Source organism: Microtus oregoni, unplaced genomic scaffold (genome assembly GCF_018167655.1).
Source record: "Microtus oregoni isolate MIOR12 unplaced genomic scaffold, Mior012 000052F_ref0000163, whole genome shotgun sequence".
Classification (NCBI taxonomy): domain Eukaryota; kingdom Metazoa; phylum Chordata; class Mammalia; order Rodentia; family Cricetidae; genus Microtus; species Microtus oregoni.
The window spans coordinates 10413807-10428239 of NW_024543828.1; the positions used below are offsets into that span (position 1 = coordinate 10413807).

The 14433-nt window shown below is 45.2% G+C and overlaps 1 pseudogene; it reads right to left on the minus strand.

Moving 5' to 3' along the window:
* Positions 1-9875, minus strand: part of LOC121437435 — a 53098-nt pseudogene extending 43223 nt beyond the window's left edge.
* Between the last annotated feature and the right edge of the window lie 4558 nt (positions 9876-14433).

The window sequence follows — 14433 nt, forward strand, 5'->3', positions numbered from 1 at the left end:
CCCCTCCCACATCTTTTGCATGTTATTAGCAGGCTTATCTGTACTTGCGGGCTCATAATTACACATTTATCCTTCAAATTGGAGCCTTTATAGAAACAATGCAATCAGATGGCCCTGGAAACCCCATTAGGAAGTCGAATCCCCAGGAGGCAAAACTCCTAGGTACTTTCTTGCCAGGTGGACCACCCCACCACTAGGAATCACTCCCCTTTCAGACCTCTGATGACTTCCCATGAGAAGACAGGGCTGTGCAAGGAGCATTAAAACCTCCGTGAGAAAACAATTCAAGCTCCCTTTGGTTTTTTAGGTTTGCACTATGCTGAGCTGAAAAGTGGATTCTTTATCATACTTTTCCCGGGGAATCTGAAGCCAAGTAGCTAGGGAACTCTAATAAGGGGCACAGTAAAGACCTTAATAAATACTTTAACAGCACTGAAAGCCTGAAACGTTTAGTGACACCAACGAAAACATGTTGCAAATGGAATCCTGAATTATCACAGTTAGATTCGTTCACATGTGTACTACATTATACTTAGCCCAGGAAAAAAATTCTAACCCAACCAGTTGGGTCAGCAACTGCATCCAAAAACCTAAGCAACCAAACTAGCTTTTGGTACAGCCAAGAATAGGATGCTTTCATATTTTGCCCCAGGGCTGAGGGTTATCGAGCCGTCAACTCTGAACTGTAAGACAACCTTTCATGTATAAATGAGGCCTTTATGATGGTGTTCATTTTAAACAGGACTCTGAGAGAAAGGATCCTCCCCTTCAGAACAATTTCCAGGGCCTGAACACCAGAAACTACATTCAGAAAAAGGACAGAGCGGCCCTGCTCACGGAAATGCAGTGTAAGTCATGTACGTCACTTTATATTTCCAGGCAGCCACTTTTTTTTTTTTAAAAAAAGTGAAAGCTAAGGATGGTGATATGTGCCTATACATCAGTCTCTAAAGGCCTCTAAACAGGTAGTTAGCAGCAGGAAAAATCACTTGATCCCAGGGGTTCGAGGCCAGCCTAAGCAACATGGTAAGAACACACACACATACATACACACACTGAGACACACACCAAAAAAGAAAAAAATAACTGGATTATTATGGAATTTATTTAACAAAAAATAGAAGAAAAATATATTTGCATTGTCCAGCACACTTATAAACCATCCCTTTTGAAGGGCTCAGCAATCACATGGCTTGTGGACGCTATGCTGAACAACAGAAAAATATAAAATCTTGGGCCACTGACATGGGTCAATACTTATTCCCAGCCTGCCGACCACAGTCCTACCCCTGCCTCCACACAGTGGAAGGGGAGACCCAACACCTTCTGACCTCCACACATGCACCAGGGTGGCCTATGCCAATGAGAACAAGGCCAACAGAAAAACACATAAGCCACTGTAAAAAGTAGGACTAGCTGGCATATTTGAAAAAGACATGCCGACGCCTCTGCCATCTCAGCCCCTTGCTGTCTCTATTGGAGCCTTTTCCAAATCCTCACCCAGCACTGGAAGAGCCAAGCCCTGACAGAAAGCTCTGAGGAAGAAAGGGGGAGTGGAGCAATGGATGTGTTTTTAACAAATCAAGCTGGAAACCCAAACTCATTTACCAAAAGAAAGAAGAATAAATACAATAGTTCTATGGCCGAGAGACCTCTATGGGTTAAAAGGCTTTCCTGGGGAGGAAGCTCTGGGAAGTCAACCATCACAGGCAACCCTGTAGTCAAGAGATAAGTATACCAGGCTTCCAACAACTACCCGTGGGCTTGGACTAGATCTCTAAGGGAACAGGAGACTCTCGTTTAAAGATCTAAATGAAAGGAGTTATGTTTTCTTTATTCCGATCCCACCCCCACCCCCACAGAGGCCCCTTCAATCTGGCCCTTCCCTAGAAAGCACATTTCTCCCCCACGACATAGAACAGATGCCTTGTTTGGCTACTATGGAACTAAGAACCCTGTGTTCTCGGCAGTTCGGATTCTCTTCCAGAAGCGAAGACAAACTGAAAAGGAAAATATTTGCCTTCTTACCTGCACCTGGCCCCTGCATCCCCGATCCCAGTGCCGAGATCAAATACTTTCCAGTAGCCAGCACTAACTGAAAAGCAGGCAACTTCAACTAAACCTCCTGCATGACAGCACCTTGCCACTTCCTCTCCACGCTGGCCCTGCTTCGACAAGTGCTGTGAAATACTAAGCAAACAGAGGCAGACAACACAGCTGCCCGTCTTTTCTCCAAATCCCCCCCAGACACCTTCTTCTCAGGAGAAATATACAAACAGTCGCTTGTCAGTTTTTAAAATTCGCATGCCTTCCGTCTGCACGAGTCAGAATTCGGATGAGACCACCTGAGTTCTCAGAGAATTACACACCCTCACTCCTTCACCTCCAGCCCTTTGGTTGAGTCCAGCACTCTAGGACTCCCGCTCTCCCCTTGAGCTGGCTGTTTCTTGGTATTACCCTAGGTCTGTACAACAAAGCCCGGTGCACAGAGGTTGTTCAATAACTCTAAATGCACGCAGAGACTGCAGAAGTGGGGAGGCACTGTCAGACCATCCTTGGGAAGCACCATTTTGATGGTATCACAGCAGTGATAAAAGTTGCATTTCCCTGAAGAAAGAGGGACTGCGGGCAGTGAGGGGAAATTAGCATTGTTAATGGTGATTACTATCTAGAGAGAAGTCTCAAAGATGGGGGTGAGGGGAGGAGGAGGCTTTTGTGTATACACATTGCCAGAAATATTCTTTCCTGTTTGAGTACCTACTAAGACCTAGGGCCTCTCTAGTACTAGAGGTACAAATATCCCTGTGTTCGAATACACGCCTTTAAAATGCTCGTATTAGGGAGCTCAAGATGAACACTAACACAGTTAACATGCTAGGAGATGTGGATGTATCTTGGCAGCAAAACGTTTGCCTAGCATGCATGAAGCCTTGGATTCTACCTCCAAAACCAACACAGCACCACGTACCACACACACACACACACACACACACACACACACACCACACACATACACACACATACACACATATAGTAATACAGTGCTAAATGCAGAAGGCAGCTAAGGAGAAAGTATTAAGAGAGCAGAGTTAGGGAATCACAAGGGGAGTTGCTAGAGTGCCTGGAGAGGGAGTGGGAAAGAGGAGCCAGATCACTTTGGAGAATGTACATTGAAGGGTGGACATTGACTGGGAGTGGCAGGCAGCAGACATGCCTTTAATTCTAGCACTCAGGAGGCTGAGGCAGACAGAAGAGAGAGAAAAACAGAGCCCAATAAGGTGCCTCAAGCCTGTAATCTCAGCACTCAGGAAGCTGAGGCAGGAGGACTGTTCAAAATTCAAAGTCAGTCTGGGCTACCTAGCGATACCCTGGATCAAACAGAACTAAATGAAGTTGAAATATGTCCAAGTTACAGAGAATGACATGGGCAATGACATGGAAGTGAGAGCTAAGTGAGCTTGGGGACGAGAGCTTCCTTTCTCCTGGTGACTGGAGCCTGGGTTGGTTTGAAAAGAAGAAAACGGAGAGACACTGTTGGAAAAGCAACACAGGTCCAGATCAAGGCCATTGCTAGTATCTAGCTCAAGGTTCATGTGCTTTATTCTGACATCTAATATAGAATCCTGAAGGATTTGAAAACACTTTTTTTCTCTTATTTTATTCAAGTTTTTGGAAACAGTATCTCACTTTGTAGCCCAGGCTATCTTGGAATTCACTATGCAATCCAAGACAGCTGAGAGCTCATGTAAATCCTTCTGCCTCAGCCTTCCAAATGCTGGATTCACAGGAGTATGCCACCATGCTGGGTTTGGTTTGGGTTTGGAGAAAAGGTATCAATACGTAGGTCAGGCTGTGATTACAAGCATGAGCCACCATGTCCAATGTCTGTCGGATTTCTCATAGGAGAATGACTAGCTCATTTTCTTTAAAGACCAACAAACTTAGCAATAAAGGGGAAGAACGACTAGCTACCACAGTGACCCAGGTGACAAGTGCTGGCAATGAATGGACACAAGAAAGGCTTGGGATACAATGCAGATGAATTAGTACAATGTCACCATTTTCTCCTAGAATCTTCCAGCTGATCCATAATCTGAACGCTGTGTTTTAAAAATTACACCTTTGCCAGAGATGTAGTCTTCTACAGTTAAGTCTTTTTCTCTCTTTTTCTTGTTTCACAATAACTACTGTCAAATGTTTCACATGGCTAGTGAGGAAGGAAAGTGAGACAGAAAGCCAAAATCAAGCTAGGCATGGTGGTACATACAGTTCATCCCAGCACCTGGGAGGCAAAGGCAGGCTAATCTCTGTGAGTTCCAAACTAGCCTGGTCTTGCATAAAGAGTTTCCAGGTAGCCAGGGCAACATAGAGAAAGATGTTATTCCAAAGGGGAGGGGCAAACAAAATCATGGGGCCAACAATTCATCACCAAAGTGAGTGTGTGCTGCTTTTGAGCATTTGGGGATTTTGAGTTTGAAAAGTGTCTTGCATTATTACCTAAGATGGCTCTCACAGGTTAGGTTGCTGCTATTTCACCCCCAAAAACATTTCTACAGAGTCTTAGTCATCATAATAGAGGACTCCCTTAAAAGATGCCCCTTTAGGCAGGCCACGGTGCTGCACGTCTTTAATCCCAGCACTTGAGAGTCAGAAGCAAATGGATCTCTTGAATTCTAAGGCCAGCCTGGTCTCCAAAGCGAGTTCCAGGACAGCCAGGACTGTTATACAAAGAAACTCCATATTGACTCCCCCCGCAAAAAAAAAAAAAGAGTTGATCCTGTAATCACCTACTTAAAATCCTAAGAAATGTCTGTTACAGGTATCATTTCTTAAAAACTTTAGTTTACTTCCTTAGTCTATAGGCCAGAATTCTTCTGCTTTCCAGTTCCTATTGACAAAGGCATGCAGACACCAATACGCAAAAGTAGCTACCCAATGCATTAGAGAGCGACACCCAAGACAGTCGCTCACGTTTTTCAATGGGGTATGTTTTCTAATTACTGCTTTAGAGGGCTTCTTTGAAACATTACCTCCTCTTATTTATAACATACTTCTGACCACTATTTATACATGTATTTCAACTATTTCGGGAAAAGCGATTCTGGGTTATGTTAAAAATAATTTCCTATAAATAAAAATAATTTTAATAAAGTAGCTTCCAATATGAAACCACTTTGAATACTTTTAGTAGGAGAGAGCTCAGGCTAATGGCTTGCTTGCCTCTGACAAGCCCGCCTCTCTCGGTCACAGAATAAACAGAAATTATGATTCATAACAAAACAAAACATACAAGACAGCAGAATCTCAGCCAAGACCATTAAGAACTATGCCACAAAACCCCTCACACAACATTTTTACAGCCCTGTACTATATTCTTCTTCTAAGGACACACTGGAAATTACGAAATACTAAACAGTGGTATCCTAGCGATGTACACTGAAAATATACTGCACATTATATATATATATATATATATATATATATATAGTGTTAATACTTGTAACACAATGTATGAAACATGTCTACAAAGCAACACTAACACAGATTTAACACACGATATTTTCAATTCTATGTGGTCCCTAAACCAAGCTTAATTCCACCCACAGACAGAGTGCTGCAAAAGGAACAGGTATGAGCAATATTAAAAGAGCCGACAGCTATGTGCCAAGAGGTATGCAATGCAAAGTTACTACGTCTTTGGTGAAATGCTATATATTACATACCCAACAGCACACGTTAGTGAAAAACTACTCTTGCAATAATTTCTCCCACAGATTTGGTCTCAAAGCTTGTAAGTGGATATACTGGGAAGAGTTGCATGCCTGTTAAAAAGAAATCTCCCAAGCAAATGCACCATTCATGCCTATTACAGCTGCAACAGAAGAGGGCCTGCTAGCAGAATAAAAGTCATTTGGAGGCATTCAAAGCTGGATATAATCCAGATCTGAGAAGTAAACTGTTACACTGTTTCTGCAGCCTCGGAGACCGTGAAAATAAGACTCACTCCATCTATTCTGCAGAACAATTTGCTACCAATAAAACACTAGCAAACCATCACTTTGCTGCACGGGCCTCCGGCCCCTAGCAAACAGTGAAGTTTCAAGGAGGAACTAAAATGCCTGCTGACAATCAGAGAAGGACCTGTTTGTTAGCAGGTGTGAGAGAAAACAGACCTACAGGGTTCTCAGGCACTAGCAAGTGAAAATCTATACTGAACTTTGCAAAGAAAATATCACCAGAAGCTCTGAGGTTTATGAATTTCTAAGCCAGCTACAACCCTAAAAAGCAAAAGAGCTAAGTTCTTACAGGCAGAGGAGAGAGGTGGGCTAGGCAGGAGGTAGTGTCCAAAAGAGAAATTCAGAAAACTCTTACCCAGATATGATTTATCAATAGTAATGTTGGTGAAGGACAAGAATATTATTAGATTCTTAACCTTTCCTTTCACCCGGATAAAATGAAGACCCTGAAAAGGCTCGGGAAGGCATAAAGACTAAGATGAAGTGATTAATAATTAAACATAGTATACTAAGTATCTTCTCACATTTGACCTACAGGGAAAAGATATCAAAGGAGAGCTGGGCAATGGTGGCTCATGCCTTTAATCCCAGCACTAGGGAGCCAGAGGCGGGGGGATCTCTGTGAGTTTGAGGCCAGCCTGGTCTACAGAGAATGCTTCTTGTTTAAGGCAAAAAATGAAAATGAAAAGTGGTAGGATAAAAAGAGCTAAAGAGAAATTTTCACTAAAATAATATTGAACAATTTCTTCTGTTCCATATACAAATACTGATAAACAAGTGCCTAAGATACACAGCTATTGAAAAGTACATCGTAAACCAGGCGGTGGTGGTGTACGCCTTTAATCCCAGCGCTCGGGAGGCAGAGGCAGGTGGATCTCCGTGAGTTCGAGACCAGCCTGGTCTACAAGAGCTAGTTCCAGGACAGGCTCCAAAGTCACAGAGAAACCCTGTCTCGAAAAACCAAAAAACAAACAAAGTATGTGGCAACTCAGTATAATTCACTACATAAAAGAAGTAGGGAAAGCAGAGTATAACTAAGCACACTGGCTGGGAATGTAGCTCAGGGCAGAACACTTGCCTAGCACTCAGAAGGGCCTGAGTTGTGTCCCTCACACTGAAGAAACTAGTAGGACCACGGGATTCCACTGCTAGACTTAACAAGATACAAGAATGGCTGTCAAAGTGGAGCAAAACAGTCTATTCCTTTCAAGGGAAGGAAAGACTGTAAACTGTGATGTAATTCTTTTCTCTCTCTCTCTCTCTCTCTCTCTCTCTCTCTCTCTCTCTCGAAGTGTCTCACTATATAACCATGGCTGACCTAGAACTTCCTGTGTGGACTACACTGACTACACTGGCCTCAAACTCATAAAGATCTGTCTTCCTCTGCCTTCTGAGTGCTGTGATTAAAGGCATGCAATACCATGACAGGCAGTCATGTCATTCCTATAACTCCAAAACTGTTTTAGGAACTGTTATGAGGCCTCACAAAATGCTCAGTAAGTTGTACCTTTAAAGAAAAAGATAGGGAGTTCTAGACCAGCCTGGTCTACAAGAGCTAGTTCCAGGACAGGCTCCAAAGCTAGAGAAACCCTGTCTTGACAAATAAAACAAAAAGAAAAAGATAGGTCCACAGTTTTGTAGCTTAGCCCCTCCACTGCTTCAAATTACTGAGTATATCTTCAAATAGGCACACTACAAATGGCATAGGCTCTTACTGTTGTCAAAAGATGGAAACATTCGGACTCTGATCAGATTTTATTTTTCTCTGGTGACGACAGAATGTTTGCAAAGCTTCCTATTTGTAAGTGCTCCCTCCGTCACTGAAACTTAGGTCTCCAACCCTATGCTTGCAATTATGTTAGCCCAGACTGGCCTGGAAAGCTGCCATTTTCTAAAGACATATGGCATTTTGCAAGATGTCTAGTAGCTCGATTTGGGGGGGGGGTAGCTAAACAAAAATTGAAAACAAAGCAATAAAGCCAGAATAGGGTTAGGAGGAGCCTACAAATTAAACTTTTAATCAAAGCTGAGACTTACCAAATAAGTCTCTTGGCTTTCATTATGTCTGAAAGAATATTCTTTGACTAACTTACTCACCTTGAGAGGTATTTTTCATTAGAACAACCCACTAGACCAAGGCTTACAACACATCCAGACTGAACATCCTCTTAATTTACTGAGATGATTTGGGATGGAGAGAGAGGACACACGCACTGGCAAAAGACATCAGGGATAATGGTAACAACCTTCTAAAATTTCAACATGCGAGCTCAATCCTCATGCAGGATGATTTAACAGTTTGAGTCCCTCTTATCAAGCCACTACAGGCAAACCCGTTCTTTATCTCTTCATTATGGGAACACAAAAAACTACCCGACGGAGGCTAAGGGTCAGCCCCTGCGAATCAAATCATCGAATTTGACTAGTGCATCTGCTCTGAGTCCAATCGTGCCCTTGGCAAATCCCTATGCAGCTAAGAGCAAACCTAATTTCGGATGCAAATAGGTAGGCCAGCTCCCTGAACCTCTGGCCCCTGTTAAACCAGTTCCCTAAGAAGGTTCTGCGCAGACACCCCCCCCCCACACACACACACATTTGGTGGTTTTTTTGCAGGAATTTCCAATGAAACAGCAACGGTCGCTAAGGTAACTGAGAGCCGGACTAAACCTGACTGAGCTGAGAGCAGAAAGGAGCAGGCAGGGTCTGGGAGCTGGGAGCAGCATAGGCTTACCATTTCCAAACGGGTGGGGGCGCAGGAGGAGCGGGAGGGGCCGGGGAGCGGGAGGGGTAGAAGGGGCGGGGGCGGGGTCCACGGGCTCGAATGCAAAGGAGCAGCTCCCAGAGGCCCGCTCTAGTGCCACCCTGCGCTGGGCAGGAAGAGGAGGGGAAGATGGGGTGGAGGAGAAGCGGACGAGAGCGGGAGGAGGGAGAGGAAGCCCAGGCAGGGCGGGCCGAGGGATGGAAGGAGGGTCCAGAGGAGGAGCCCGGGCAGCAGGAAAGCCCGCGCTGGGCTAGGAGCACGTTGGGGCGGAGTCCCAGGCGAAGGGGCCACAGCCTTACCAAGGGCCTTGAGCCCTCCTTCCTTGGCCTCCTCCCCTCCCTCCTTTCCATCTCAGCAGCGCCCTCACCCTGCCTCCGGCTGCCTCATACAAAAGCAAAATGTCCGCCATCTTCCGCGGCCGTCGCTCTAGGAGCTCGGCCCTCCTGTGCCTTCTCTGCACGGGCTGCCCATTCTCGAGCCCCTCTCTGCGACCCCCTGGCCGCCTCTGACCGCCCCTGTGCCCCCTGGCCTTTGGCGCCCGGCACCCAAGCCTGTCCCGCAGGGCGACGCAGAATCGCCACGGGCGGAGGCAAAAGGGGATCAGCAGCTCAGGCTGGCGGACGCGCACACTCTTCCCGCCCGCCGCTCCCCCGCTGGCCTGTTTACCTTGATGCAGTACGGAGGCTCATCATAGGTGACCAGCATGTACCTATCTCCGCGGCTGGCTGGGTCCCGGGCTCGCAGCTGCGGGGCGAGGGATGACGGAGGGATCGCGTAGGAAACGAGGGGAAGCGATACAAACGTTACAGAAGCACCTCAGTCCAACCCCCCCATCCCGCAGGAGCGACCCCCCATCTCTCCTCTCCCCTCCTTTTACCTTCAAGAATAACTCCACAGCGCCTTTGGCAATGTCCAAGTAGGAGGTGCCCAGGTCAGTGCGCTGGTTCATGGAGGCGGACGTATCTATGAGGAACAGCAGGATGGGCATCTTCCACTACACCTTTGGTTCTGGTCCCCACTCTCCCGGTCCCTTTGCCCTCGCTGCCACGTATGGCTACCCAAATCCTGAACTCTCGCAGAGCCAGGGAGCAAGAGGAAGGGGGGGATGGAATGGGATAGATGGGACCGCTCCTGGCCTCCTCTTTCTGCAGCCCCAACTCCTCTCCCTCCAAGGGAACTTGAAAGTGTGAGTGTGTGTAGGTCTCGGGGCCGTCCCTCTTCCCCTCTTCTGCCACCACCACTGCCTGCCGCTGCCGCTGCCAGGACTACTGCCAAAGCATCCGTCCACGCTCACTAGAGCGCTCGCCCCAGACTGAGAGCCCTCTCTGTGCACTGACACAACTTCTGTCTGCTCACCTACCATCAGTACCATGTGACCAGGACCCACGCCATTGGCTGCCAATTATGTTTAATTTGCATATTCATTAGATGACAGGGTAAGGGGAGGGACTTGGGTCAAGCCTCTGAGCTGAAGTTTGAACCCTTGCTGGAGGTAAGGGGCGGGGAGTAAATGACCCTCTTTAAGCACAGATTCTCCTTTAAAGGATTGGGAAGCCGTTAAGGGTAATTTGTTTGGTCGTTTGGATGGATTTTCTTTTGTGCTTCAAAGATGGTGATTCGAAAGGAAGAGAGAATTGAGCAACAATTGTACAGAAACAGATGTTTAGGCAGGCTGCACAGAAACGTTGTGCTAACTACAATCAATCAATCCTGCCAGTGGCTAAGACCAAAACATTTCAGTAGCAGCAAACTTCGTTCCTGGCCAGACTTGCTCGAATTCCTTTAGCTTAGTCCTATTCCTGATCAGTGTTTATGTGTCGCTTTCTCAGCTGTATTCGGCATGTAGCTACTTAAAAAGGATACTACCGCTGGAACGGTTCCACTAAGCTGTCTTTTTGTAAAGACGGGCTTTCTCAGGCTTTGAAACATTGGCCAGCCTGTGATACTTCAACCACTTCTGTGACATTATTTTTACTATGACTATTTTTGGGTAGGGCTGAATCACAGTAGAACATGTGAGGCCCGGGTTTGATTCCCCAGCACCGATGATGATAATAATGGTGATGATGATGCAAAGGATGTCTAGCGATGTGCTGTAAACGTTGGAATCTTGGGATTCAATGAGTGCACAATTTTTTTTTTTTTTGGTTTTTCGAGACAGGGTTTCGCTGTAGTTTTAGAGCCTGTCCTGGAATTAGCTCCTATAGACCAGGCTGGCCTTGAACTCACAGAGACCCTCCTGCCTCTGCCTCCCTAGTGCTGGGATTAAAGGCATGGGCCACCACCACCCGGCTGAGTGTACAATTTTAATGAGAAGGCCACACACATATCTGCAAATGTTTCCTATATTGCTTGTAACCATCCTATGTATATGTTCTCTCTCTCTCTCTCTCTCTCTCTCTCTATATATATATATATATATATATATATATATACATACATATATTTATATCATGTTTTCTGAGAAAGAGGATTTCAGAACTGATTTCGTGATAGTTTATAATCCACTTGCAAAAAAAAGTAATGCAAGTAAAAACACTGTGTAAACAATTGTCCTTGGTCTAGAAGTTCGGGTTTCATGGACAAAGAACAAGGTGTAAAGGAGGGATTCTGGGTTAGACAGAATGGGGTCGACAAAAGTGAACCAGAGGCCATACTATGCATGACATATTTCAGGCCAATGTGTTGAAATACAGAGAATTATTGGGGAAATAAGAGTGGAAAGATACGAATAGCCCCCATTTTCATTGTTTTAATTAATATTGGAAAGGGGGCTGGGGACATTGTTCATTGGATAGGAATGCTTACTGCTCTTGCAGAGGACCCAGTTTGGTTCCCAGCACACACGTGGAGTGACTCACAACTACCTAGTCAAGGTCTGGGGAATCCGACATCTTTTTCTGGCCTTCATGGGGAGCATGCACATGTGCGCGCGCACACACACACACACACACATACATACAGACATACATACACACACAGGCATGCACATGTGCGCATGTAATTGAAAATAAAAACAAATCATTAAGTATTGCTGAAGAAAGTGTCTACATGGGCTAGGGTGCACATAAAAGTTTATGGCCAGTGGATGCCTGTGTGCTAGTTTTTGTATTGCTGTGTAGTAAATTTTCACAAATTCAGCAGCTTAACACATACTTAAAGTGTTATCTCATAGTCTGATTTAGCTGGATTTCCTGCTCCGTCTCAGAGCTGTGGGCAGGGTATTGGCCAGGCCACATTTCATCTGGGAGCTCAACTGGGAAAGAATCAGCTTGGTAAAGCTCAGGAAGGCTGTTGGCAGCATTCATCTCGTTATGACTGTACGCATATAGGCTGAGGGCCACCCACAGATCTGCCTGCTGCTAATGTCCCCTGCCACACAGCCCTCTCCATCACCTGTTCACAACGCAGCTGCTTCTTCGGGGCCAGCAGAGAAAGCTCTCTCTCCAATCTGCTGACACAGAACCTTATATAATGTAACATAATCATAACAGTGACATTCATTATCATTTCTGTTGACTAGAAGCGAGGCACGGGTCCGAGGGAAAGAGTTTATACTGAACGGGTGCAGATCCTAGGGCTCATCTGAGAATTCTGCACAACTTTGGGCAAAGACGGAACACGACCTAGGAACTAGTTTTGTCTGATTTAGTATTTTCATTAAAGTCATTTATAAATAATGATAATAATTAATAATAATTAATAAGTCACTCTCATCTAGCCGAATAAATGTATTGGGTTGATTTATCATCTTTTGATTGAATAAATTACAGTCCTACTCATGAGGAGTTTACATTTTACTGTGACATTATTTATTCATTTTTATATAGGACTATTGAGGCATAATGTGTACTAGTGCACATATGGCATTTAAAGATGACTTTGAGAAAATCTCCTCAGGGCTGGAGAGATGACTCAGTGGTAAGAGCTTCTATTGCTCTTGCAGAATAGCTGGGTTCAGTTTCTAGCACTCAGTCCAGGCCTATAAGCCCCTGTAACTCCAGTTACTGGGAATCTGGCGGCTGTACGCATATGCATACACCCACATGCAGAAACACACACATACACGAAATTCAAAATAAAAATAAGTCTTAAAAGATCTCTTCTGCATTTCTCCCAGCTTTGCTTATGCCTTACTTTTCTAATCAACAAAGGATCTCTCTTTAAAATATCACACATTTAGTCTTACAAAAAGGGCTTCGGATGTGAATGCTGCGGGATCTTTCGAAAGCGACTTGCCAACATTAGCAAAGCGCAAACAGCTTCAGTCACACAATTTCCCAGCAGTTGAGGACATGCAGGTCCTGCAGGGTAGAGAGTCTTCCCTCACAGGCAAACTCCTTATAATGTGTTTGCTTCCCTTCAAACAGGGCATGTTATGTATTCTTTTTTGGCATAAGCCCAACTTTAACTGCGGTGATGCAAACCTAAAACTCTGAAAACCATGCACATCACATTCTAAAATGCAGAAGTGCAACACACAAACAGTAGCAGCTTAGTGGGTTGATGTACTTACTCAGATTTGAGAAGCCAAAACCTCAATTGGCTTTCTCAGTATGAACCCTATTGCTGTGCAGACCTCTGTGCGGCACATCAGTGCTAAGCCCCTAGAGGTCCTTTCCGCATCTTTCCTTGCTACAGGCCATCCACTCCTAGGCTGCACTTTAAGTGCCTAGGATGGACTTGTCCCTCCTGTCAGAGCATAAACATTTTGAGAACACTCAAAGCCTAAGACTGCCACCTGGTGCAAAGTACTTGCTCAATAAATGCTTGTTTTAAAATAAATTATAAAATTCCTCTTAGTTTTCATTCTTTCTTTGTCTTCTCAAGTGCTTGGGCACTATTGCCATATCCTTTCCTAGGGCCATCCAGCCCTGTATCACTGTCCTCTCCCCTCCACCCTCCACCTGAGGGGGGTGTCCTTATGATCTAGAACCTTGTGCATTTGGGCCCCAGTAAGGCGTCTGCAGACCAAACCCTTCAATTGTTACCTTGGCAGCTGGCCTTCTGTCTCTTACAAAGTCGTTCTGAGGAGTCAATAGCACACTGGTTATCTTCCTCTGTCAAATATTTACTATTTTACCAATTTCAGGTTTGTTTTAATTGCCGGCCTTCCGGAAACTAAACAGATCTTTTCCATTGTGTCTCTGAGAACTGTATTGCCCGTCCAGTCTTCTCAGTCTTCTCGTGCTCTTTGAACTCGTGCACTCTTGAAAATCATTTCCTATTTCCTCACATCTCCGTTCATTGTGTGCTCTTTAGTTGCTAATAGGCTCTCATACGTCCTCGTTCTAGATCTTCCTGGCTCATGTCTGGTACCACCAGATGCGTCCTAGGAAGGAATTCCTGACTCAATACTGCTTGTTCCCTTTACGGAAAAGCTAGCTGACCTGTGGCACACTTACATTTTACAAGCTTGGGCACAGTATGTGTGCTGCCCCCTAGAAGTGTTGGCTTGGTCCAGTATAAGCCTGTTTCACCTCTCACTTTCCATGCCATTAAGCATGCCCTAGTCATCACATCTTGGGAAGATTTGAGTTCACCTCTCCAAAGTCTGCTTTTCATGGCTCAGAGAGGAATAAAGTCTCCCTACATGCTTTCTCTATATCCTCACATTCCTTAAGCCCATAGTGTCTGCTTCCTTTCTCTAGAACT